This window comes from Neovison vison, chromosome 1 (genome assembly GCF_020171115.1).
Source record: "Neovison vison isolate M4711 chromosome 1, ASM_NN_V1, whole genome shotgun sequence".
NCBI lineage: Eukaryota > Metazoa > Chordata > Mammalia > Carnivora > Mustelidae > Neogale > Neogale vison.
Window position 1 is genome coordinate 133,338,816 of NC_058091.1, and position 26,724 is coordinate 133,365,539.

Consider the following 26,724-nt stretch of genomic DNA (forward strand, 5'->3'; position numbering starts at 1 on the left):
GATACCAATCACTACGATTCACCACTTAAAAATCCACATGGGTTGTTTTAGATGTTGGTTCAGATCTATCCCAAAGTAGGAAAGGGCATTTTTATTCTACTTGGAGTAATGTAAGATGTTTCCAGAGATATTTATTTAGACTTTAAGGAGTGAAGGTCAATTGGAGAAAGTGGGTGTCCATTTTCTTGGCCATGGTCCCCAAGCCTGGGCCAGCCTCCATCTAGCGAGCCAGCAGGGAGTGAATCATGCTATCTCTCGGTCTCACCGTCCTCGTGACCTCCTCCACCCCCTTGAACCGGGAGAAGAAGTTTCCACTGGTTGGAACCACAGATAATCGAGAGAACTTTGTAAATTTTTTTTTCTTTTCTCGTCCTCACTTCTCTTCCCACCTAAAGTTTCAGCAAGTGCTAGTTCTCTGGCTTGTCCCCCAGCCCCCCTCGCCAGCCCCTCCTTTGGGATAAGCCTCAGCTTCAGGGCCCGGCATGCCGGAGAAACTGGTTCTACACACCCAGGGGAAAAATGACAGCTTTTCACTGCAAGAGCTCGGCTCATAAAAAGCAAGGGGGAAGCGTCCACACACGTCGCAACCTGCCTCTTTCAAAATGTCAGCGGCAGCCAGCATGGTAGGGAAATCTTCAGGGAACATTAGCAACCCTTTATATAACTTTCTGGAAAGCAGCTTCGCGATGTTTACCCTAAATAGATCACACGTGACAGCTCTGCCCATTCCAATGCATACAGGTGAATGACCAACCCACCTTTTCCCTGAAGGCTGGGCGCTTTCTCCTTTTTGAGGGGCCCTGGAAGGCAGGGAGAGGGATGATGGACAGAGCTAAATGGGAGGGACGTTAGCTTAGTAAAGAATAAGGTGTCTAAAAACCTGGCAAAAGACCCATCTTTTGATGCCTGGAGGTCAGACAGCCAACTGCTTTTCCTGGAACTTGCTCTAAATTTCACACCCCTTTTTTGCAAATATCTGCTATATGGTGATCTACGTGAGCTCCTGCGTAAAAGGGACAAAATGAATACTGAGTAGATACAATTTATATAGAAGTGCATGAGCCCTGACAGAAGTTAAATGCATTCAGGGTTTATTTAGCTGTTGTGTTATTCCTGGAGAGGACACAGCACATCAGAAAAATACCCCTCCCCCGGCCCCCCAACACCCCCAACCCCCCAACGCCCCCAACCCCTGCCCCATACTCATTCAAATTCTCTTAAGGCCATATTGAAACCTGGAAGACACAGTGAGTTTCCAACTTCATCATGTCATACTTCGGGCTTTAAGAACTAATAAATTATTATTTCTGTGTCAGACTAGGAGGGAAATATTGAATAGGAAAAGTGAAGGTTTGATGTTATCCTTCTAGACTGAAGGACATGGGGTGATGGGAGGAGGGCATTGCAGGCTAGGTTTGGAAAAGGCAAGAAAAAGGAGGAAAAAAGAGATTGTCGTTTTCAGATTACAATTTCATTTCACTTTAATAAGGTTTTGAGTTTGGTATGTTTTACAAGTTCAATAGTATAGCAATAAGGACTCAAGATCTTTGGGCTTGCCAACACTCGAGAGGACTGGTTAAAAGTTAGACCTGTTTTATGTATCATTTTTAATACACATTTCACCATACTTACTGCAGAAGTCTCTTTGGGAAAATTAGCAATGGAACAATTTCTATATCTAAGAACCACAAGTTCCCATATATGTTGCATTAACCTATTGTATAACCATAATACAGGGCACAAGAAGGAAATTTTCATTAAAACATAGTTTTGTGCCTTTTTACTTTTCCCTACTTCACTCAGTAAACAGTCTTGGAAAATCTGGCATGGCCTGAACTTTATCTTTAAGACAGAAAGTGATTACATGCTTTTGACAGATTATGAGAGGGGTTTTTTGTTCATAAATAACTTTCCTCTAAGGAACAATCAATGGTAGTCAGAAATTAGATCATCATAAACAAATTATATTTTACTGTTTTTACATAAAAATACAAACATGATAATGAAGATGTCTTGAAACTGTAAAAATATTAGGTTCTATCTCCCCTATATCAAGATTAAAAACATAGCTAGAAGGAAATGTTTTTCAAAATTGAGAAGCACTTTCTTGTCTGTTGGGTTAAAAGCCTAAATCCTTCCACAAGCGTATTTTGGCACAATGTTCATATTTTGTTGTCACAGAAAATATGTAAATAGATGGTCTTGTTATTGTGTCGATTTGCACAATATTTGCACAATACTGTGTCCGATGGGAGTCAGGTGGGAAGGAAAATACCATTCTTGCTTACATACCAATGAAAAATATCCGAATAAAATAACCAGGAACTAAAGTTGGCCTTTGAAATGATTTAAATGCAAAGTTAAAGCATTTCTTCATCTACTGTATATATTTACAAACTCTGTAATGTTTAATTCTGCACAAGCTCAGCTTTTTGCATTGATTAATACTTCAATGCTACTTTCTGAGCACTCTTTTACCCCAGGATTGGCCTCACGTATTCTTGAAACCTGTAGAAAAGAAGATCTCACCTCCTTCAGAGAATAAATAAAAGATAAGTCCGAAAATACAAAAGGATTTAAATAGCACAATCCAATGGGGAAAGTAGAGAAACCATCATCGTTAAACACTTGAGCTTCAAGTGAAAGGAGTAAATTGGAACCTCCTAGAAAAATCCATGCCGCTTCTTGCACCAAACCCAAACTACTACTAGGACCTTGAGTTAGCTCAGTGTAGACATTCCGCCAGACATAATGTATTTGATAAAGCTTCTGGCTTTTTATCTTCAGACTGGTTTCCTATATTAATTCAAGAGTCTCAGGAATATGAGAAACAATGGCAATAATTCAAAATTTTTCATTATCTGTTCTTGGATGTGTCTTCATTTGTCATCGCTGTTGGGTTATAATAAAGGAGCCGCTTCTGTCTTTTCATATAAATTTGGGTTTATTCTTTCTCAGTATTAGTTTCAGTCCCAGCATACCCTGGCCCCGGGGGAGAGGGTCTGGGCTCCTTCTTCCCCAGGCTCAGGTTGGTGTAATTATTACTCCCCAAGCCAAGACTGCCTTTGTCTCTGGTCTGCCCAGTCTTAGAACCCTCTTTTTGCCTCAACTAGAATCATGCCATTAGGGAAGGGATGAGGGAGAGCCCGCCTTTTCCAAATTAAACTGATCACAGGTTCATGAATATCTAAGGGCCAGGACTGTTAAAATGAAATTTTTTAGGAATCAAAGGTCTTCCTTTCCAAGGAAAAAATAGCCTATAGTTAGTCAACAATAGAATTCCCTATAGATTTTTATTTCCGGAATGGTGCATCTGGATAAGATGTTCTCTGACCCTCCTTACAGGTGGTTGTCCATTTTTTTCCTAAAGGCAGAGGGATCACCCGTTAAGGGAGAAAAAGGTCACAACCTTAGAAGTGGTGCTAAGACTCTGTTAGCATTAATAGTATCCCAGAGTTCAGATAGAAGAGCTGGCCAATATTAGAAAGGACCGTTTGTCTTGTAGATATTTCACTCAAAGGGACATGAACTCCCCTCCAGCACACACACACACACAGAGATACACACTCCCCTATCCATTAAAGGGAAACCAGAGTGGAATTATTGATGGTGAATATGAGCCCTGGAAGAAAGACCCCACAGTAAAAAGACTCAACAGGTTTGGGGAGCACCATAGACAGAGCAGGAAGAAGATCTCCTAACACGCAGGGCAAGTAGTATGTGAGTGCACTGGTAGCTTACTAGAGAAATTTGCTCAGGCTTTTGTATTGGTTGGTTCCTTTTCCTGGAACCCTCCTTTCCCCCAACACTCCAGTTTGCATCTCAGCTCTATTGCCCCGTGTGGAGAATTCTCACCTCCTTCAAGTCCTTGCTGAAATGTCACCCATTCAGGGAGGTCTGTCTCACTCATGCTACTTAAAACTGCAGACTACCCTCTACTCGTCCACTCTAGATCCCTCTTTCTTTCTTCTACCTACTTATCATCTCCAAACCATATACAGTATTACATGAGATCAGTTAATTTTTTATTCAGTTACCATTTATGGCCTGTTTCCCTTCAGCTATGGGAAGGTAAGAGGTTTGGGACTGTTTTGTTCTCTCATGTTCCCTAGTTCTGTCAAGCATCTAGAACAGAGCCTGTGTATACTCACTTCCTTCCTGCTCTTTGACCAGAAACCACAGGCCACTCTCCATATTACCCTTCACAGTGAATGACATTATTGTGACATCACCATGACAACAGCGTGAACAGCTCAAATCCTTTAGCCCAGGATTTTCCATCAGAGTTTGCTACCAGTCTCCACATTGCCACCAGTAACTGAGGTTTCCTCATTCAATCTGGAGCAGTTATTGCTTATTAAGCAATCCCTGATAAACTATGGTCCATCAAAGAGGCAAACTCGATGGAGCGAGAGACTAGGAAAAACAAAAAAGTAAAAGAAAAAAAAAGAGAAAAGAAAAGTTCATCTACCAGGAAGGAACACCACCAATCACTACCATCAAAAAAGTGACAGTGAGGAACGAAAAGGGCAGGGGAAACAAGCAGAAGACAGAGAGGGGGAAAAAAGGATGGCAATATATCCATGAATTACACGGGGGAAAGAGCTTCCTAAAGCTATTAGTTGGCATGCCGTTGCTAGAAAACACCAGACCTCAAATTTTTGAATTTCGAAGAAAAATGTAAGAGAAATAAATAAATAAATAAATAAATAAATAAATAAAATACATCATAAGATAGTCTAAATTTGAGGCCCCAAGTCAGCCACAGAGTGGTCATTTTGGGTCTTAAAGATTTCAGTAACTTTTTGACTTTTGCCTAAAGAGATCAGAGAAAGTTTTCTAATTAGGCCTCTGAAAGCTAGAAGAAAACTTAATTGTAGGACTTCCTCTATCATTAATTCTCTCCCCTCCATGGCTAGCTCTCAAGAGATTGTGTCTTCAATATTTGGATTTTAGCACAACTTCTGGTATTCTGTTTGTCACAGATGCATTTTGTTGGATTTATTATGCTAGGAATCAAAAAATTTAGGCAGATTTTGGCAACCCTTGGGCTCTCAAGTGAAACTTTGGAATTCATAAAGAAACAACACTTCCAATTTTCTGGTGCACAACATGTGAGTTTTGAAGAGCAGAGATCCAAAATCTCCTTAAAAACAGAGCCCCTGACTCTGGATGAACCATATGGTTTCACGATTTTGTTTGTTCCTAGATTTAACTGCAAAACTATCTCCCACTTCACCAGGAATGGGTGAAGGAGAGAAACCAGGATGTTTCTGCCTTAGAGAACCAGAGCAAAGGCTGATGAGGCAAAGCCAGAGTAAACTAAGGTGAATCAGGGGGACATGGCACTTGTTCACTCAGCCCCTGTTTAATTGTCAGCAGTATTACTTTTGTAATTGTAAGATTGCAGATACAGGGCTAGAGAGAGGATATAAAAATAACAGAATGCTTTGAGTGATATTCCAGTGAGAAATGTATGAATGGGTCCATAAGAAACACACATGAACATATAGAAAATCAAATGACAAAATAAGGAACTCTTTGGATGAATGTCAAATAAGAAGCCCTTTACATTTAGGGTTTTTTAAATCTTCCCTCTAAATTAAAGGTACAGGGAAAGTGACTTTGAGGGAGTGAGACTTATATAGATGGATATTTGAAGGAGCAATATATATTTACTGTTGCAATTTTTATAGTCACAAAGCATAATGGAAACCATATAAGGAGACTAGTTAAATTGTGTAACTTCATACAGTAGGATACTACACATCTCTAAAAATAATCTAAAAGAATTTTTAACAGAATTAAAAAGGCTTTTCAATACAGCCATTAAGAGGGGGAAAGGGTTTACAAATGAGTGCATATAATGAAGCCATTTTTGTGAATAAGAAAATACATAAAAGCATGGATATACATAGCTGTCCATTATGATGTCTCTGTTAATGAGTTAAATTATTAATTCTACTAATATATCTTACAATGAATATATATTATAATTGTTTTACTATAAAGTATATATTCTTAAATTTGGTTTGGTGGTAGGCAGAATAATGGTTTCCCAAAGAGGTCCATGTCCTGACTGCTGGAACTCATGAATATGTTGTCTTACGTGGCAAAAGGAATTAATATTGTGGATGAGGCTGGAGGGAATACTCAGCTGACTTTAGTTAGAGAAAGTATCCTAGATTGCATGGTGGGGGGGGGGGTCCAATCGCATGCTGTTTAAAAGTGGAAAAGTGAGTCAGAGAGATGCACCAGGGAAGGACTCCATCTGCCATTGTTGGCTTTGCAGATGAGGGAAGGAAACCACCAATAAGGGAATGGAGTGGCCTATAGACCCTAGTAACATTCCTCAGTTTACAGCCAGCAAAGAAACAACTACCTTTGTCCTGCAACGACAAGGAACTGAAATCTGCCAACCGCCCCGTTAGAAGGGGATGAATTCTCCCCCTAAGTGTCCAGAAAGGAGGGCGGTCAACCGACACCTTGATTTTATTCCAGTGGGACCCAGTTTGGACTTCTCACCTACGGAACTGGGATAGAGTAAACGTACATTATCTCAAACCATGTTGGTGGTCATTTCGTTTTACGGACAGTGGACAACAGGCACAGGTGGGAGGAATTTGGAAATGCAGAGAGGACAAGTGGAATGAATTTCACTTCGGGTGGGAATGCACACAAGATTTTGGGGAGACCAAATAAGTTGGCAAGGTCCAGCTTAGAGAAGGCTCAGGTCAGTGTCCCCCGCCTCCGCGAGGTGCACCGGAGGGAGTCTGCCTCCTGAAACTCTAAGAGAAGGTTATGGGGTGGGAGGAAAGAGAGGACTTTTTCGGGACTAAGTACCTGCAGGAAATGAAGGACATCCTGAAAAGGGCTGAAAGCAGCCCCTTGTGGAGATCCGTGGTCTAGGGAAGCAAAGGAGAAAACTGAGAAGGTGGCCAGTAACAAAGCCCCAGATGGCGTGATCCGTGCTGGCACCGGAGGCGGGAGTGGGCCAGTAGCCCTGACTGGCCTGGGAGCCAATGGGTGCAGCGATCTGCATCGATTCAGGGGCACTGGGGGAAAGCCAAGATCAAAGCTGCAGGGAGCCATGATCTCAGGAGGGAAAGGATGAGCTCCTGTTAAACTCACCCATCCTCAGCCCTCCTGCTGTCCCAGGTTAAGAACAAGCAACAAGGGATGGCTGAAACGGTTTCCCTGTTCTTCCAGAACAAGAGGCTGTGCTCTCCAGATTTGCCCGGACTCGCACAGGCAGGGTTTGTGGAAACGGCCGCGCATGGGCCTTCCGTCTCACGAAATCTAGAGGAAGTGAATGACCCTATTGAATTCTATTTTTTCCCCTTGTTTGTTGCTTTATTACATGGAGTTTGGATCAAAGCCTACATTTAATATAAATAGAAGTTGATCTGCTAACATATTATGAAAAAGATCATTAAATCCCAGAAAAGTAGCCATTCCTAAAACTCGAAATTTTCCAGTTTTTTGATAGACTGCCAGCAACACTTTGTTTGGATTAGAATTAAGTGTCTGCCGAACTGAAAAACTGTAAAATTCAATCTCCAAAGATTTTTTTCTACATTTAATATAGAAATGTTAAGCAGTTCTTCTCAAATACTCTAGCAAAAACATGTATTTTCTACATTAAATATATATATATATATATATATATATATATAATGAATTTATAAGCCAGTTACTTCCCACAAATTAGAGAGAAGGAAGGAGACACACACTCAATATAACCTTTTCTTTCTTTTTTCTTTTTTTTTTTTTTTAAAGATTTTATTTGAGAGAAAGAGAGGGAGCACTCGAGCGGAGAGGGAGGAGCAGAAGGAAGAGAAGTAAACTCCCCACTGAGCAGGGAGCCCTATTTTGGGGGGAGCTGGATCTCGGGACCCCAGGACCACAACCCAAGCCAAAGGCAGATGCTCAACCCAGACACCTCATAACCTTATTTTCTTGATACACTCTACAGATTCACCAGGTTCTAGAGTAAGTGCCTTATATGGAGGAATAAAATTAGAGGTGCCAGAGTTTCTCCCAGGCTCTGGTCAAGAGTAGGACAAGGAGCCCAGCACACCTCAAAGCACCTTAAGTCAGCATGGCAGCCCATCCTGGGAAGGGATCTAGTGGTTGAGCAGGGAGCAAGGTGGCCCTTCACAGCCTGATTTGCATTTATTGAGAGCCAGCTATGTGCCAGGCCTTAGCTAAATGCTGTATCAGACATGAGTTAACTCTCAAGAGCGACATAGGACACAGGTCATACCATGCCCCTGTTTACAGACTAGGAAACCAGAATAGAGGGGAGAAGGGCTTATTTCTCCCCAACCACCCAGTGTAGAAAGTAGACCTCCACTCTTGGTTCAGTTGCCCTGTTTTATTTCCTTCATTACATAGGTCTCTATCTGGAATTATTTAGTGTATCTGTTTGCTTCTGGGTTCATAGATGAGGCTTCATAAATATACATCAAGTGGATGAACGAACTTGTCCAAGGCCCCGCAGCTGCCTGGACCAGAGCTAGAATTTGAACTGTGTTCTACCCACTGCTAGATACTTACTCATGAGGAGGTAGAATGATGTCTGGTCAATGAGTCCCAGTAATGCCAGGCTTGGGGGCCACATGTGAGTGAAACAAAACTGACTGTGTGTTGCTAATTCTTGATGCTGAGTGGTTCTCTCTGCTTTTGCATATGCTGGAAGTTTTCTGTAACAAAAGATTTAATTCGAAAAACAAAGGGAACAACAACACTCCTGTTTTATTTCTATTCTCTCTTCTCCTGTTGCAATCTCCACTACTGCCAGTCTAAATCTTCTCATGCCACAATATCTAAATGTCTATTTACCTTACTGCCTTTCTTCCCCATTTCTTTGATTTAAGTACAGTAGACAAAAACTCTTATTTTTACCTGAACACTTCTACATCTAAAATATTGCCATATTCTCAATATTCTAATTTACAAAAAAGCAGGAATTGCACTCTGCCACCATACATGTGTACATTAGTGAGTTTATAGATGACTTTAATCCATTTAATGGTTATAAGTAGAATTTAAAATTCACTTATGCAAAAAAAATTGCAACACAAGACACATCTGACTCATTGTTATTTAAACTATTAAATATAACTTATATCATTATTCACTAAACGCTCTCCTGAGGTAAGCAAGCCGTAACACCTACTCAAGGCAAATTATAGGAAATAGGACTGGCTTGCACACAAATTAAAAGGGAATTTATTGTTTTTGCTCTCATTCTTCTGATTCCCCTTTTTTTCTATCACAGTGACAGTAACAAACATTATTGGTTTCCCAACCCATTTACATTTTCTGATGCTTCCTTGTCACCTGAACCCAGGTTTTGGAGCTGCAACATGCCCAGCCCCAGGTGAGATGTTCACTCTGTCTGTCACCTTCTCTGGTGACAGACAACCTCATAAAACCATCTGGCCAGTTAGATATACTTAAAAGTCCACTTGAGGGGCACCTGGGCAGCTCAGTGGGTTGAGCATCCAGCTCTTGATCTTGACATGGTTCTTGATCTTACGGTGGTGAGTTGGAACCCCACACTGGGCTGCGTCCTGGGCATGGAAACTACTTTAAAAAAAAAAAAAAAAGTCCACTTGTGCTCTAGGAAAATTTTTGTATTTTTTTATGAAAGGGAACAAAAGCAATTATCAAGTCCTTCTGCTGTCTCCCACCACACACACACACACACACACACGGAGTCCTTCCAACCTTGAATATAGATGTGATCACTGGAGCTACAGCAATCATTTTGCAACCATAAGGATGGAATCCAAACATAGGGTGATAGAGAGGGGAAAGGGAAGAAATCTGAGTATGTAATGGCATCACAGAGCACCTAAGTTAATGCCAGCAGCCATGTACCTCTGGACATCTATTTGCATTTTTTAAGTTGGATCTCTCAGTAGTTATAGCCAAAGAGATTTAGTTTTTTTTAAAGATTTTTATTTATTTATTTGAAAGAGAGACAGTGGGAGACAGCATGAGAGGAGAGAAGCAGACTCTCCATGGAGCTGGGTGCCCAGTGTAGGACTTGATGGCGGGACTCCAGAATCATGACCTGAGCTGAAGGCAGCTGTTTAATCAACTGAGTCACCCAGGTACCCAAGAGATTTCCTTTTTTTTTTTTTTTTTTTTGTTGAAAATCTTCAAATGCAAATTAATGTTGATAAATTTCATAAAGAAAATGATATTTGAAAATGAAGAAGATGCTGAAGTAGGTGGGTCTTACAAACATACAAGACTATGATTTTACTCAGATCTAGGGGTTTACTCAGTGTCTTCAGAGAGCACCTCAGCCTTGAGGTCTCTGAGTGTTTAAAGAGTTAGAGAGGAGAAGGAAAGAGACACACGCTCAATAGCATTTCTGTTTCATTCAGTACCCAGTCTAGAATCCATAATTTTATTTATGGTCAAGTGCACCTGAACTGGGTACTCAATGAAAGCGTGGATGCTATGAAGCAGTATATACTTGACCATAAATAAAATTACATGTTGTGAGAAAATAGTAAGGCACAATGCTTCCATCTCTGCTCCATGTCTCATCATACCCCTTATCAGTTTCATGACTACCAAAAACAATTCCAGGTTAATGACCTTGTCCCCTGTCCTGGTCACCATGCCTCTTCCATCTTTTCACACTGATGCCCACCCTTTAGCACTCCATCTCCAGTTTCTAATTCTTTTCCCTCAAGAATAATTGCTGGATGTGATGCCCATCCTATATCAGTTATGAGACCTTTTCCTTGCTCAACAAATACTGAATGAGCACCTACTATGTGCCGTGTGCATGCAGTGTGAGGGGCTGGGGGTAGGTGAGTAAGTGCCCTCTGCTGCTGAATCCAGTGCTCTAGAGAACCTCAGAGTCTCTCTCAAATGTCATCTCAGAATAACTGTTCATGCACTGCCCCTTATTTTTAGTGGCTGGAACTCATGTATATGAAGAAAACACAGTTTTTAAAGCTTTTTTAAAGTTTCATATTCCAGAGTTGCTACTGTGAGTGAATAACTTGCTAGTGACCTTTAGATGCTTTCATAGGGTGACGAACATACCTGGACAAGAATAAAATTGGTTTGGGATGTTTTAATATATACCAAAAAGAAAAAGATGTGTTTGAGCATTTGGGTTTCCTTCAGAGGGTATCAGCACCATAGAAAAGTTGTCAATACACACACATACACACATACACACATACAAGTATGTGTTTGAAAATATAAGGATGTTAAGCTTAAAGCCACCTCAAGAGTACAGTCTAAACCTCTCTTTTGACACATTGAAAAACTGGATTCCAGAGAGGTTCAGTGACTTGGTTAAAAGTACAAAACTAGTAGATGCTTAAGATCCAATTATTTTACTCAGAGAAGACGTTTGCTACAATAGAAGTTAATTAAGTTAGATAGTAGAATGAGAGTTGTCAAACTGTGGCTGAAAAACTGACTCTGGTCGTCTGTTGAAAAGAGACCATTATAAAGGAAGGAAATAGAACTGACTGTGCTGTTCAGGGTAGAGGGGCAGGTACAGGAGTTGGTTGGAACAACAAGCAAAAAGGGGTTGAGCAGGGCTGTTGTTGACTCCAGTTACTGACTCCAGGATTACCGAATTTAAGGAAGTCATTGGAATACTTGTTCTGATAATGGAAAGTGCTTTGTTTTAAAAGCCTGCTTAGGATGAGGGACATGGTGTCCACCACAAACATGGCGGAATGGTCTTCAAATCAAGGAAGTAAATCCGGCTGATTTGTAACTTTATCATAAGAAATTTGAAGGGAAAAGTCAATTGCAAGAGTTGAGACTAAAGAGAGCTTCCCAATTTGTTCCCAGGTCCTATTTCTTTGAATCGTTCTCCATGTGACTGGCACCTCTTTGCAACTAGGCATGGTGTCCATGAGGAGCCATCCGTGAAGCTTCTCCAGATGGCATTCGTACATCTTTAGGGAATCTGTGGGTGTACCGTATTCTGATGTGTGTTTTGAGGAGAGAGGGCCCAACATTTCATCAGATTCTCAAAGAAGTCTCTGACTTTAAAAGGGCCAGGGATTCTGTAAATAAGCTTTGTGCCTCCAAACTTAGAAACATGGTCAACACATAAATGAGTCCAGGGCATATGCCTATGTCTCCCAGCCTCACTCTCTCAAAGATGACCAATAATTTATGCCAAGCAAGTAGAAAAGAAATGCCAATTTCACTGATTTTATTACCTTTTCCTAAGGGTAGGGCAAATGACGAAAAAAATTAAGTTGTCAACAGGTACAATTTTGTACTTACTCGTAAGAGAGCAAAAGTGTAGACAAAATATAGTGTAGACAGTCTAGATAAAATCACTATTTTATCCAGTACCAGCAGCTTGCTAGAAGTACCATTTCTCGGCCTGGCCACGGTTGCCTTGGGTAATGTGAGAAAGCATGTGAAAACCATGATTAATGGTTCTTACTTATCTTCTATTAAAATGCCTAGCGGCCCTTTGAATATAGGTGCCTGAACATTTTAAATTTATTAATTTATTTTTATTAGAATCAGTGTGTCCTGACACTAAATTGCCTTAGCACTTTGCAAAAATTCTATAAAACTAATTTAGGAAGTAAGTTTTCTGGCTATGTGTGGCTTGGACATGTCTCCATAAAAGATTCAACTTTCTTTTTTAAGAACTCACAGCTTTTGTTTTTCCATGTAGATGAATCCTTTCCCAAACCGGCAAATTTTTTTCAACCCCCCCTTGGTTTAAATATTGTTGCTTAGCATGATGCTGTCAGTGGTTCACAAGAGAAGAGTGTATTTGATTTTTAAACACCATGAAAATGGCATCTTTCATATTGCTGCTTAGTGGGTGAGAACGCAAATACATAAACACGAAGAATGTCAAATATAATGGATTAACATTTATTGTGTACCTACAAAGTGCCAGGAACTGTGGATACTAATAATAGCAACACTGAGAAGAGCCAGTGTTTATCAGCCTCGGCAAAGTGCACTTTACTTCAACTCTGGGTCAGTCCTCAGCACAACACTAGGAAGAAGAGAGCATTTTTAAGCTTCATTTTACAGGTGGGAAAACAGAGGCGGAAAAGGTTAAATTCATTACTCTATGTCTTGCGGCTCCGAAATGATGGAGCGGAGTCTTGAGCTCAGACCACTCCAGCCGGAGCCTGAATGTCTCAACAACTGACCTTCACTCTGTTGTTCTGGGGAAAATACAGAAAATGGACAAATGAAGCAAAAAACAGCGACAACCACCGATTCTTTATTTTAGGTTCTCTAGAGAGGAGCCGAGGAGTATGAACAGAAGGTTAAGGTCTATTACCACATCACGTCTCATATTTTTTTTTTAAAGAATTTATTTATTTATTTGACAGAGAGAGATCACAAGTAGGCAGAGAGGCAGGCAGAGAGAGAGAGAGAGGAGGAAGCAGGCTCCCCGCTGAGCAGAGATCCCGATGCGGGACTCGATCCCAGGACCCTGAGATCATGACCTGAGCCGAAGGCAGTGGCTTAACCCACTGAGCCACCCAGGCGCCACGTCTCATATTTTTAAAAAATAATATGATGTTGGGAAAAAAGCAAATGGTGAGCTTGAAAACTTCATTCTTTGTAGATTACTCGTCATGTTCATTAAATAACGCTTCAGAATACTATCTGGAGTCTTGTCCAGAGAGTCCTTCACAGAGATGTGGATGGTGGAGGTGTCCATACTCGGGTCCACTCTTTGTTTCTTGCTAGTGAGGCTAGAATTCTAGGTCAGGCATCTTCTGCCAAATCACTATCAAGAGCAGAAAAGAATTGCTAATGTGAAAATCCATCTTGAAGAAGACCAAGTCCTAGAGGACAAACCTGTTTGCCTCTCTCACACCCAGCCACCCTGTTTCTCACATCAGATGTGGATGGCGGTGGCAGGGGAGGTGGTCATGGGGGGTCACGGCCGACACATGTGTGTCTCCCCGGCCCGCGCACGGCACTGACCGTGGTGGCGTTTCTCCACTTCTGAACTTTGGCCGGCTGCCATGTGGAAGAGCCAGGATGCCTCGCCCAGGGAACGGGCTTGCCAGGTTTCCAGACCAATGAGAGCAGAGTAAACACCACCCATTTCAAGAGGAAGCTTGTTGTGACAAGGTTTTTGGACCACATTCACTAAACAGGGATGTTTAAAGAGCTAGAAAAAAAATTTTTTTGCATGAATATTCCTTTCTGTTGGATTTTCCAAATGTGTCCTCTGGGGTGCATCCACCACACATGCTGACAGAAAGCAACCCCACACCCAGCAGGAGGAGGTGAGCGCTCAGGCGGAAAGGGGGGCCTTGGGTTCACGGACACCTTCCTTTCTTTCTTTTTTTTTTTTAATATTTTATTTATTTATTTGACAGAGAGAAATCACAAGTAGACAGAGAGGCAGGCAGAGAGAGAGAGAGAAGCAGGCTCCCTGCTGAGCAGAGAGCCCCATGCGGGACTCGATCCCATGACCCCAAAATCATGACCTGAGCCGAAGGCAGCGGCTTAACCCACTGAGCCACCCAGGCACCCCGACACCTTCCTTTCTGCCACCGTCTAGAAATTCACATTCTAGAGAACCCTTTCTACGCCTCTGTGTCTTTTGGGGTCTTCTGCTTACATTTAAATATCCCCAAAGCATGATGAACCCTAGAATATAGTCATAAAGATTGCTTATCCAAGAGTCTGAATACTAGAAGGAACCACAAAATTGTTTGCAAAGGATTTTTGTTGACGATGACTCGATTCCTTAATCACAGCATCATAATAATCTTTAAAACATTTGCTATAAATGTGAGGCAATCCATGAAGTCACCTGCCTGGCCGCAAATTACGGCAGGTGGTGCCATTACAGACTCACCCAACCCAGCACAGACACAGCAGCGTGGGTCATAGGAGATAGGTCACAAGGGAACCTGTCACGGGTTTATCCGGTAAAACTCTCATACATTTCATGCGACAGAGATTATTATTTCTGGGAAGATTATATTCAAGAGGAACCGGCTAAAGAGATGTTAGAAAAATGAAGAGCAGCGAGAGTGAGAAGGTAACAGTGATGGACATTTTCTCAAAAGCTACTGTATCGTATTTAGGTATCATCTGGGATCCTTTGACAACTGGAACCCTCTTAAAGCCAAAAAGAGAAAAGAGAAGGGACCGGAAGGGAGGGGAAGGAAGGGAAAGGGAAGGGAATGGCATGGGGGGAAGGGGGGATACAGGAACGTGTTGGCATACAAAACTAAAAAGTCCAGGGGCAGGGGCACCTGGGTGGCTCAGTGGGTTAAAGCCTCTGTCTTTAGCTCAGGCCATGATCCCAGGATCCTGGGATAGAGCCCCGCATCGGGCTCTCCGCTCAGCGGGGAGCCTGCTTCCTCCCCTCTCTCTGCCTGCCTCTCTGCCTACTTATGATCTCTGTCTGTCAAATAAGTAAATAAAATCTTTTTAAAAAATAAATAAATACAAAATAAAAATATAAAAAGTCCAGGGGCAGAAAACTTCTGGCAACACAAGATCCAGGCATTCCAATGATGCTGTCAGGAACCTGACTCTCTCCATTGCTCTTAGCTCCTTTATCCTCCAACTCTTTTCTCGGGCAGGCTCTCTTCCTAAAGTGAGATAATGATGCTTCCTGCTAGCCTCCTACCAGCTTAACAAAAACTGTAGGAAGGAACGCCTCTCTCTCAATGCAAGAAAATAAGAGCTGGAGGCTGTTGGTATATTTGGGGCCATGTGCCCAGCTCAAAGGCTAGCACCGGGACCACCATGAACTTTGTTTTCCATTGAACATGTCTGAGTACCTGAGGAGTCAAGCAACGGGGACAGCCTCACTTCCACCTGTGTATCGGTCTGCTGGAGTGGCCATAACAAAGGACCACAGACTGAATGGCTTAAACAACAGAAATTTATTTCTCACTGTTCTGAAGGCTGAGAAGTCAAGGTTGAGATGTTGGTAGGGTTGGTTTCTTTTGAGACCTCACTCCTAGGCTTGGAGATGGCCATCTCCTTCCAGTGTCTTTATATGGTCTTCCCTCAGTATGTATCAAGTCTTAATTTCCTTCTCTTATAAAGATACCATCATATAAGGAAGGGCCCACTCATATGATCTCATGTTCAAAGACCTGATCTCCAAATAGAGTGGCATTCTAGGGTGCTAAGAAGATTTCAACATATGGATTTGGGAAGGGGGTTGACACACTTAGTATAAAAAAAAAATTTTTTTAGGGGCATCTGGGTGGTTCAGTGGGTTAAACCTCTGCCTTCGGCTCAGGTCACGGTCTCAGGGTCCTGGGATCGAGCCCCGCATCAGGCTCTCTACTTGGTGGGGAGTCTGCTTCCCCCTTTCTCTCTGCCTGCCTCTCTGTCTACTTGTGATCTCTCTCTCTCTGTGTCAAATAAATAAATAAAATATTTTTTAAAATTAGGAGGTTGTTAGATCAATGCTGAGCAGGCAAAGCAGGGGCTGCTAACCCCCAGCTTCTACAGATACGGTCCCAGCAAATCCTGCCATGAGTTTGCTACCACCTCATTTGAGACAGCAGTGTTTCCAGCCCTCCAAGAACACACCCACTTGGAAGGTTAGCACCTTTAGTCACTAGTACTAAGAAGGAATTGTAATGTTTTCAGACCATATTCCCTCAGTGTGTTCCATTAAACATTAGTTCCTTTGGGATTTAAATAATATTATTGAAAAGAAAGGTTATATGGTAGAGGAAAAATTTTATTCTGTTTTGTTTTGTTTGGAAACACTCAAATCAGACGAGTTTCTAAGCCACAGGACATTCCAGACCGTTTTAATATGTTAATAATGACTATGTAGTCTGAAACATTTACCAGTGCTCCAAACACACATTATTAGTGAATGATTCCTTATAAAATTGCCATCCACAAGATGGGATGTAAAACTAAGTTTTGATTGGGTGGCGGAGGCAGAGCAAGGGAGTGTCTAGACCTTAGAGCTATTGAGAACGGACTTTTGCCAATTCTGGAGGAATCTGGCCTTGTCTGGCATACTGACCAGCTCCCCTTCAGCTGGCAGACAGTGGAAAGTTCAAAGCCAGAAGAAGGTCAACTCAGGCTAGCTACAGTGAAGACGAAGAAACGTGATCAGGATAGAAAGAGAAAGGAAGAGAAGCTAGAATCCAAATCACCAAATTCAAGAGAGGCAGAAAAACCTAGCATAGGCTGGGATTGCTTAGTCAACGAGAGGCCTTTCTACCCGGCCACACAGTGGGGCAGGGGGTCGGGTGACGACAGTGATATTTCCTTAACAGGAGTTGAGTATCAGGATCATGAACCAGGGAGACCCACTGAGGGGGGGGGGGTCTCACCCATCAGGATGAATATTAGATGGAACAAATCTGGAGAGAAACAACCTACTGTTCTAGGCAAGAGATGCAGACCCAAGTTCCAATTCCAGGACCAGAGTGGGAGCTGGAGGCCAGGAGGGTGGGTAGACAGTAGTAAGACCACCTGATTATGCTCGAGCAAAGTCTCCCCTGGGGTGACAAAGGACTCATATTCCCATAGCTTTCAAGATTCCATGTAAGTCCAGATCCATTAGGTGGGGAGCAGCAGATTTTAGGCAAATTTCTTAGCAGAGGAAGAACTGCCAATGTACTGCCAGGCTGATTGCACTTCCTTACCTTCTCAGCTTTAATCACTACGACTTATCCTTGCCCGTGGAACTCCAACCAGAAGGTCCATTTTTTTTTAAGATTTTTTTATTTATGCATTTGACAGAGATCACAAGTAGGCAGAGAGGCAGGCAGAGAGAGAGGAGGAAGCAGGCTCCCTGCTGAGCAGAGAGCCCGATGCGGGGCTCCATCCCAGGACCCTGGGATCATGATCTGAGCCGAAGGCAGAGGCTTTAACCCATGGAGCCACCCAGGCGCCCCTAGAAGGCCCATTTTTATCCCACCCAGCACTACCTCAAGCTTTCTGCTCCTTCTCTTGTTGTCCCCATGTGCACATTTGATATGGGAAACCCCAGCTGATCCTTTCAGACCCTGGCCAGGCATGACCTCTCTGGGAAAGACACTGCTGCCCTCCATCCACTCCCTCTCCTCTCCCAGGCTGGGTCAGGCGCGTTTCCTTCATCACTCCATGGAAACGTAGCATGGCGCTCCAGCACGGGCCCCTGCTATTCCAAGATATACTGTGCGTGTCCTACCTTCTACTGGGATATAATAAATGTTGGTGGAACTCCACTGCCCTTTGGCAGCAAGGCACACACAGAGTTAACGAGCCACCACATCCACCCAGAACTGAACTTAGCATATTACATTTACTTTCTCCTTGTAAATGTTGAAAGGATACCCTTTCACATATAATTCTCCTGACATTTGACCTCTGAAATAAAATTGAGCACCTCGTGTCAAGGGAGCTAAGGCATCTTTCTGACACGTGGTAATTACCCTTAAACGTATACCTCCCAACGAATCCCCTAAAAAACACCACAGCTCAGATTTTGGCAGTGTTCATAAATCACCAGCTCTGGCCCCTCAGAAGTTTAGGAAGTTAGCAAGGACACTTGACAGAATTACTGCTTTTATTAATGCCGTGGGCTTGGATTATTTATTTAAGATTACTAGGATCCAAAAACATGCGCTCCAATCAAGCCTTCCCCTAAATCACAAGGAACGGTACAAGGTCCCCTCTAGATCGCTGCCTCTTGCTATTTCATGCTGTTGGGAAGACGCTCTCCAAGGGATATAGGGAGCTTCTTAAACTCCAGGAAGCAGGATGATTAAAAGTATCTTTTCCATCCCAAGCACTATAAATGTTAAACACATGTTTTGCAGTTCAATTGTTTTAAAATATTTTCCAACATGACCTTTATAAATATTTGTATGTCCCTCCCACTCCAAGTAGTAAATGACTTCTCGGTGGAGGCCCCCGGAGGATTCTAATGAGGAAATGCTCCCCGTGCGTGAACTATGTCCTGAGAGTAAGGCAGACCCTGTGAGGAAGCGTGTTACCTCTTCCAGGTCACAAGGCTTCCAATTAGACTCTAATTACTGAGACACTAAATTATTCAACATGACCTGAAAAGAAAATAAAGCTTCCTAAAGTTGGAGAAGTACACGGAACCTTAGAGTCAGAAAGGGTTTTGGAAATCGTGGAGTTCAAACCCCTCCTTGTGCAGATGAAGGGAGTGCGGCCAAGAGCCCAAGAGAACATCCAGGCCACGGAACGCACCTCCATCTCTGATCCCTAGAGTCGCCGTGAGCGTGTCTGTCAGGACGCACTTTGAGCTGGTTTACCAGTTGCCTCTTCCTTCCTGTGGGCTGACTGTGTTCTCTTCTGTTTTCATGCTGAAGGGGGACATTCTGCAGTACTCAATTCCTTTCTCTTTCCCCCCACCACTCTGTGACCCACAAATCAAACTACCAGCAGTCCTCAAGCCCAAAGCACAACTTCAGTCTGAGCCTTTACATGAACTTTGCCTGCACATCCTCTGCCTACAATGGTTTCCCTCCCCTGGGAAGCCTGCCAAACTTCTGCTCAGATATTTAAGGCCTGGCCGTACATATGTCTGGCTCTCCCCAGTGGAGCCCCTCTGACCTCTCTTATGTTACCCATACACGTCGTAGCATGTCACGGATGCCATTGATTTTTAATTATTAGTTTTCTTATCTGTTGGCCCCTACACAGTTCCTTCCCCACCAATTACTTGACCATCTCCTCCTCTCCCTTAGTGTGTACTTCGACTCTATTCTCATAAGCCCAAATCCATATTTCCAGACCACTCTCACTGCATGTTCCAATATCCTATTGAATATTCCATCAACATCTCAACACCAACATTTCTATAGCAGAAGCTAGAGTTTCCCTTGCCCCTCCACCCACCCCCAATCTATTTCTGATCCTCACCCACCCATCTCTGCTCAGGCCATTATGATCCTGTCACTGACAAATATTAAAAACCCAAGGTTTGCATCAACAGCTCCTTCCAACCTTCCTCAGAGTACTTCCCAACCCCTTTTCATTCCACCCTGACCATATCTCTAGTCACATTCCCCACCCCTCTCCTTTACTGGAGCCACAGCCTGAAACCAAGCCTTCAGTCCTCCACGCCACCCAACACACTGCTGCCAGAGTCACTAGCCCCAAAAGCAACGTGGCAACTATCCCCAAAGCACTCACTAGCTCACTCTTTCCCATCCAAGTACTAACCAGGCCCGACCCTGCTTAGCTTCCAAGATCAGACGAGATCGGACGCGTTCAGGGTGGTATGGCCGTAGACTAGCTCACACTTTCAATGACTCTTCTTTGTCCACAGTCCAAACGCTTCAGCCTTCCATTCAAGATCTTGGACAACTCAACTTCATTTGCATTTCCTTTCATACCCCCCCCAACCATTCCAACTGCTCATTTTAACTCCAACCACAATTTTGCCTACTGCATGGCCTTCTGTGAAAATACAGAGACAGTAAAAATTAAAAACAGATCAGTCACGGAGTCTCCAGTAAGAGTAGATTGTGCATATAGGAACAGTTCATGAACGGAGAGCTTTCAAATTCAAACTGATACGAAGCTCAGAGTACTGACATTGTGGGATGGCTTATAACGTGAAAATAAGGAAGCTGTTTACCCTTTCCAGTGATTGGTTATTATAATGAGAGTTTCCAGACTGTGGTGGGTTGGGTAAAAGTGATTATCACACAGCATTTTAGGAAGATGACGTAAGGTTCTTTCATGATTCACAAGAAATCATCTAAATTTGGTTTGGCTTACATGGTTTTATCTGCTCAAGTCTGGTCTCCATTTTGTATCTTACTTTTTAACATTTCACATTTAATAATCAGCTAAAATTCAGCTCTGTGTATCACATTCTCCAGGAAGTAAATATTCCCAAATCCTACAAAGCACCTTGTTGATAACAACTGTATTTTAATATGATCCCATTTTCTCCTGTATTTTGGGGAAGGTAGAGACATGATCGGAAAGAAATACTGCCTTCCTCCACAGTGCCCACCATGGTATTTAGCACACAGTCGGCACTTAATACATGTGCACTGCATTGAATTTGATTTTATAGGAAACAGAAGTGCGCATAAGGATCAAATGCATGGATTCTAAGACTCGCAATTTTTTACATTTACCATTTCTGAAATCAGAATGCATCTTTAAATCAACAATATCTCAGTAATTAATAGTCATTTTCTTAGTGACACATAAAATAGCAATACCTCTTACGAATGATTATGTATTAACGCCCCAGGAAACAGGGTACTATGGAGTAGCCCGATTTTAGGCTCACTTTGAAAAACTGCCCCTCAGGGGCGGCAACTACCAAGTGTTGTATGGAAAACATGATCCCTACTACCATAAGACAAAAAGGATTGACCCATTACTTAATAATCAGCCAAGGGAAGTCTATCCTTCCCTCCCAAGTAGCTCATAGTCTACTATGCAATTTCCTTGATGATCTCACTGTGAGCAAGTATCAGGAGATATGAGATGCTCAAGGGGTAAAACTGGAGCCAACTCTTCTGATGTGTTTAATGCAGCACTTTTTTGTGGTAGATATTTAATTAATATTTATTTATTAATTCATCTTAATGCAAATCTGTTAGACTAACTGGACAACTAGAGGATATAGAGTGGCCCCGAAGCACAGTCAGAATACAGCTGGAGGCACCAAGCAAAGAAGTTATACAATGTTTCACTGCAAACTCTATCTTCATAGAGTCAGTGCTGGTTAGGACCTTATCAACATCACAAGCAGCAGCATCAGTCTTGCTAACGCGCTGAGCAGTGACTCAGAGCCAGACAACGTTGGACCAAGCGCTTGATCTAAAAAATTTAACTCAGTCTTAAAAATAGGGTCATAAGAAACAGTCTGACTCCACGATTTGATGTTTCATGACTGACCACTTTTAAGCTTCGAGCCTCCTTCTTCCCGGATGCCTGAATTCGGGCAAGTTGATAAGAGAGTTTGGATTTCCCTCTGCGGCCCTTATGGCAGATTCCAACCTCATAAGCTGCTGTCCGCATGCAGGAGGGCTCACCTCAGCCTCACCGCCATCCAAAATAAAAACCTCAAGCTACTTTCCTTTCCCTGCTCACTTAAGCCATCTTCAAACCTTCCTGGGAAGCCTGCTCTGCTCTCTCCAAAAACCTCATCATGTTAAGTTTCAAACCTATTGATAACTTCTCGCTGTGCACATCAATTCCAAACCAGATTTGGGACAGAGACCCATGGGGATGCTGGCAGTGGTCAGATGATGTTATTATTACTTCCACCCTTTGAGCTGAGGTTTACTTTACTGGTCACATGGATAGAAAGTGGCAGCATTCCTTTCTGAGCCTGTGCTCAGAACTCCACACTTCATTTTCTCCTGCCTGGGGTAGTCCTAAGAGCCTTCTGTCTGGTCTCCTTGCCTCTAATTTCCCCTCCCCACAATCCTTCTTCCAAATAGGAAAGAATAGGTCACTTTCCTTTTTCTCTCAACATCTCTTTGCTACACAGAAGATCACACCAGTCCAACATTCCTTTCTAGCCTGAATTCAAACAACATCTCCCCACTGAAGATCTGTCCTGGGCTGTATACTCTCACAGACTCTTCTCCATATACTGTATTATAATATTAATAAACTGCTGTAATGTAATATAATGTAATGTAATTTCTTCATGCACCATCTCCCCACTAAACTATGGGCTTCTGGTACAGTGCCTGATGCAGGGAGAGAAATAATGTCTCATGAATGAACAAAGGCAATGTAACGGTATTATCAGAACCTGGGGCACCTGGGTGGCTCAGTCTGTTCAACATTAGACTCTTGATTTCAGCTCAGTGGTGATCTCATGGTTCTGAGATCAAGCCCTTTGCTGGGCTCTGTGCTCAGTATAGTCTGCTTCAGATTCTCTCTCCTTCTCCTTCTGCTTCTCCCCCTGAATACATGTGCTCGCTCTCTCTCCCCCTCAAATAAATAAATAAATAAACAAACAAAATCTTAAAAAACAAAGATGATGTGGTACAGTTGGTTAAGCGACTGCCTCTTGAATTTGGCTCAGGTCATGATCTCAGGTTCTTAACCACTGAGCCCCGCTTGGACTCCTTGCTCAGCAGGGAGTCTGCTTGAGATTCTCTCTCTCCCTCTCCTTCTGTTCCCCACCTGCTCACATAGACTCTCTCTTTCTCAAAATAAATAAATAAATCTTAAAAAAAAAAGGAAACTGATGAAAATACAGTTTTGTTCCAAAAAGCTCAGTAGCAGCACTTACCAAGACCATTCCATTTAGTTATATATTAATTATAAAAATTAATATATATTTCTATTTTTTTTTTCTTCCCAGAGTTGTTAGATTTTCATATTGTACACTTGAATTTTGAAATTATAATAACCTTCTGGCCACTCTCTTGGCCTTCACTTCCTCCTTCCTCCCAATACAAGCTAGAAATTTTGACATAAAGGAGATCACTGTCTCCAGCCATCTAGGTGCTATCTGTTTGGAGACAGAAGAGACTGGGTAGTGCCCCAATCCTCGTGCCCTCATGTAGGTCAGCAGATCCATTCTACCCATCAAACTAGCCAATGAGGTGGTTTCCTATATAAGTGGCATCACAAAAAACAAATGCTGACTTCCCCATTATGAATCTACTAATCTAACAGGTTCTCCAGAACACGAAAAGAAGTCCCTTCCCTGACCATCATGGACATCATGAACCCACATATGCTTTCAGTTCTCCTGCTCACACAGAGGATTGGAAGAAGATGAAATCGAGGGGTTTGAAAAGGGTCCAAACTCTTTTTCTTAGAAACAGAAAGCCCTAATCCAGCAGTCCCCCCAGTCAGGAGATGTGGATCTTCTTATTGCTTTTCAAACCTTGCCAGATTCATTTCCAGTTAATATAGATGGCCCCATTTCTCCTCTTTATTTTTCAGCAGGAAGAAAGACGTAACCCATGGTTTTCCCTTCCCCAACCCCCTGCTCAGGAGGTACACTCATCAGTCTCACCCCATTGAATTAAAAACTTCAATATGTGAAAAATACCACATCTACAACCAACACCAACATAGTCCCAGGAGTTTGAAGGCCTTGACTTAGTCCACTGAGACATACTATAGCTATTTTTTTCTGAAATTAGTAAACTCATATTACTGGCCAAACTGACTAGATAACTAAATCATATAACCATTTCAGTTAATCAAATAACTGATTTCAACCACTAAATTCACTTGTCTATATTGGCTGATTATTTTAGCATTATACGGACAAATACGTATCACTCAATGCCAAATGCAACAAATGCTGATGATAAAAAATAGATACACTTTTGTTCCATAACATCTATGAACGTATGAAATCAAGGATGTGCCTTAATTAGCAAACCTCTCAGTTTACAGATAAAAAGACTATCACCAGAGGTCAGCATCTTTCCGATAATCACGAAGTTGTTCTTTCACAAAACTGGTATAATTAGTCCCCTGTTCTATCATCTGTGCAGGTAATTTAACTTTAAAAGAAACTCCTTTTATGGATTCTCATTGTGAATCAAAAACATTGCATTGAGCTACGATTCGTAAAATAAATTCATCTGAATAAGGATGGTATAAATGCTGCCCCGCAAGGACTTGCAGTTAAATAATCTGGGGACTAGAATGGAGGGTGGCTTGAGGGGCAGAGTCCTGGCCATTTAAAGATGGAGGTTTGAAGCAGGACTCAAAAGTCTATAAACACAGAGCAATTCAAGGAAGAAATTAGATGGTGCTAAACTTCACTGGTTAAGTTGGACACAAAAAGCCAGACTTCTTAAAAGTGTTGTTTGGGGTATAAATGTGGTACTTTCCCAAGGATCTAGAACCAGCAAGGCATGCAAATTCTCCCTCTGTGGGTTCGTAGTGTTACTTGGTTTGCACAGGCAGATGTAGGCTTGGGAGTGTAGAGAAACAAGCCAAAAGTGACAGGGAGAACTGACGTTCAATCTTCTTCCTCAATATCCATCAACATTGGATGTCTCACTGGGTAAACGAAAAGAATCCTGTCCAGTCACACCAAGGAAGAAATACCTAAGGAATTGGTATGGGAAAGAAAGAAAAGCAGGTATGATGCAAAATTGACAAGGTCTGTCCTCTGATGTAAGGCAGAACAAAATGTTAAGGATCCTGTGCTGCTTCTTATGGCAAATGAAATAAACAGAAATGATGGGAAGGATTTCTAGAAGATGAGATTTTTAGATGTGGTCCAATTTCAAGACTTCAGTGATCTTCCTGTTACAGAACCTGGACTGGATTCTGGCCAAAGAACCAAGAGGCACTCAGAGACCTTGAAGGATCAGAGATTTATTTCACACCAGCAGGCGCAGGAGAAAGTAATCTCTCCAGGTCTGAGCCCCGAAACACAAACAAAGGGGGTGTTTTATACACTTGTTCTTCTGTATCTGTGCCACCCCTGCAGTTGGGGCCAGTAGGGTTAGGGGAAAGCCTGGAATGGCCTTGGGGCTCGGACTGGGATTCCCCTGCTGGATTCGTCAGCCACCTCAGAACACAGATTTTCCGCATCACTCCTACCCATAGTGTGTATCTGTATTCATCATGTATATTATGCTTGTTTTCTTATTTAAAATCTTAACTTAGGGGTGCCTGGGTGGCTCAGTCAGGTAAGTGCCTGGCATTGGCTCAGGTCATGATCCTAGAGGCCTGGGGTCAAGCCCCACTTCAGGCTCCCCGCTTGGGGAAAAGCCTGTTTCAGCCTCTCCCTCTGCTCCCCCTGTTTGTGCTCTCTTTCTTTGTGTCTGTCAAAAATCTTTAAAAAAAGTAAAATAAAATAAACTTAAAGGCAATCCCCCCAAGAACATACCAGATTAAAAATCATTTTAAGTACGCCTAAAGGGTTTATCTTAAAGACACTGAGACTATCTCTACAGCCCTTGTGGCCAAGTGAAGCAAAAGTCTTACCTAGAAACACCCAAACAAAATGTACAAAATCATTTTTAGGGCCAGGAGAAATATATTTTATAACAACACAAGTGTAAAAGAATCATTGATATTTACTAGGAGGGATGATTAATGCATATACATGTTTATTAGAACTAAATCCAGGCTCCTCTTTTCAATACCTTGTAAACAAAGGGCAAAGTACGAATCCAGGTCCCATAGAAACAAAGAAACCATTTCTATTTTTGCTCATTTACTCTGACATTCTAAAATATGATGTAGGCAAGTACTTTCAAACTTTATTAGAATTTCTACTGAAAGACTTTTTCAAAGCAACTGGTCATTAATTTATATTTTCTTTGGTTTTGTCTTGCCTAATTCTTTGTTTTATTTTTATATTTTTGTTTCTTATTGAAGTATAATTATTATAGAGGGTTATGTTACTTTCAGGTATGCAATATAATGATTCAATAATTCTATTCATTACTCAGTTCTTATCACGATAAGAATACTCTTAATCCCCTCTACCTATTTCACCCATCCCCCCATCTACCTCCCCATCCACCCTTCCTTCACTAGGAACCACCAGTTTACTCTCTGTATTGAAAAGTCTCTTTTATATTTGTCTCTTTTTTCTTTTTTCCTTTTGTCTCTTAAATTCGCCATATGAGTGAAATCATATGGGATTTGTTTTTCCCTAACTGACTTACTTCACTTAGCCTCATGCTCTCTAGTTCCAACCATGTCATTGCAAAAGGCAAGACTTTGTTCTTTTTTATGGCTGAGTAATATTCCATTATATGCATATACAACACCTTCTTTATCCATCCATCTGTC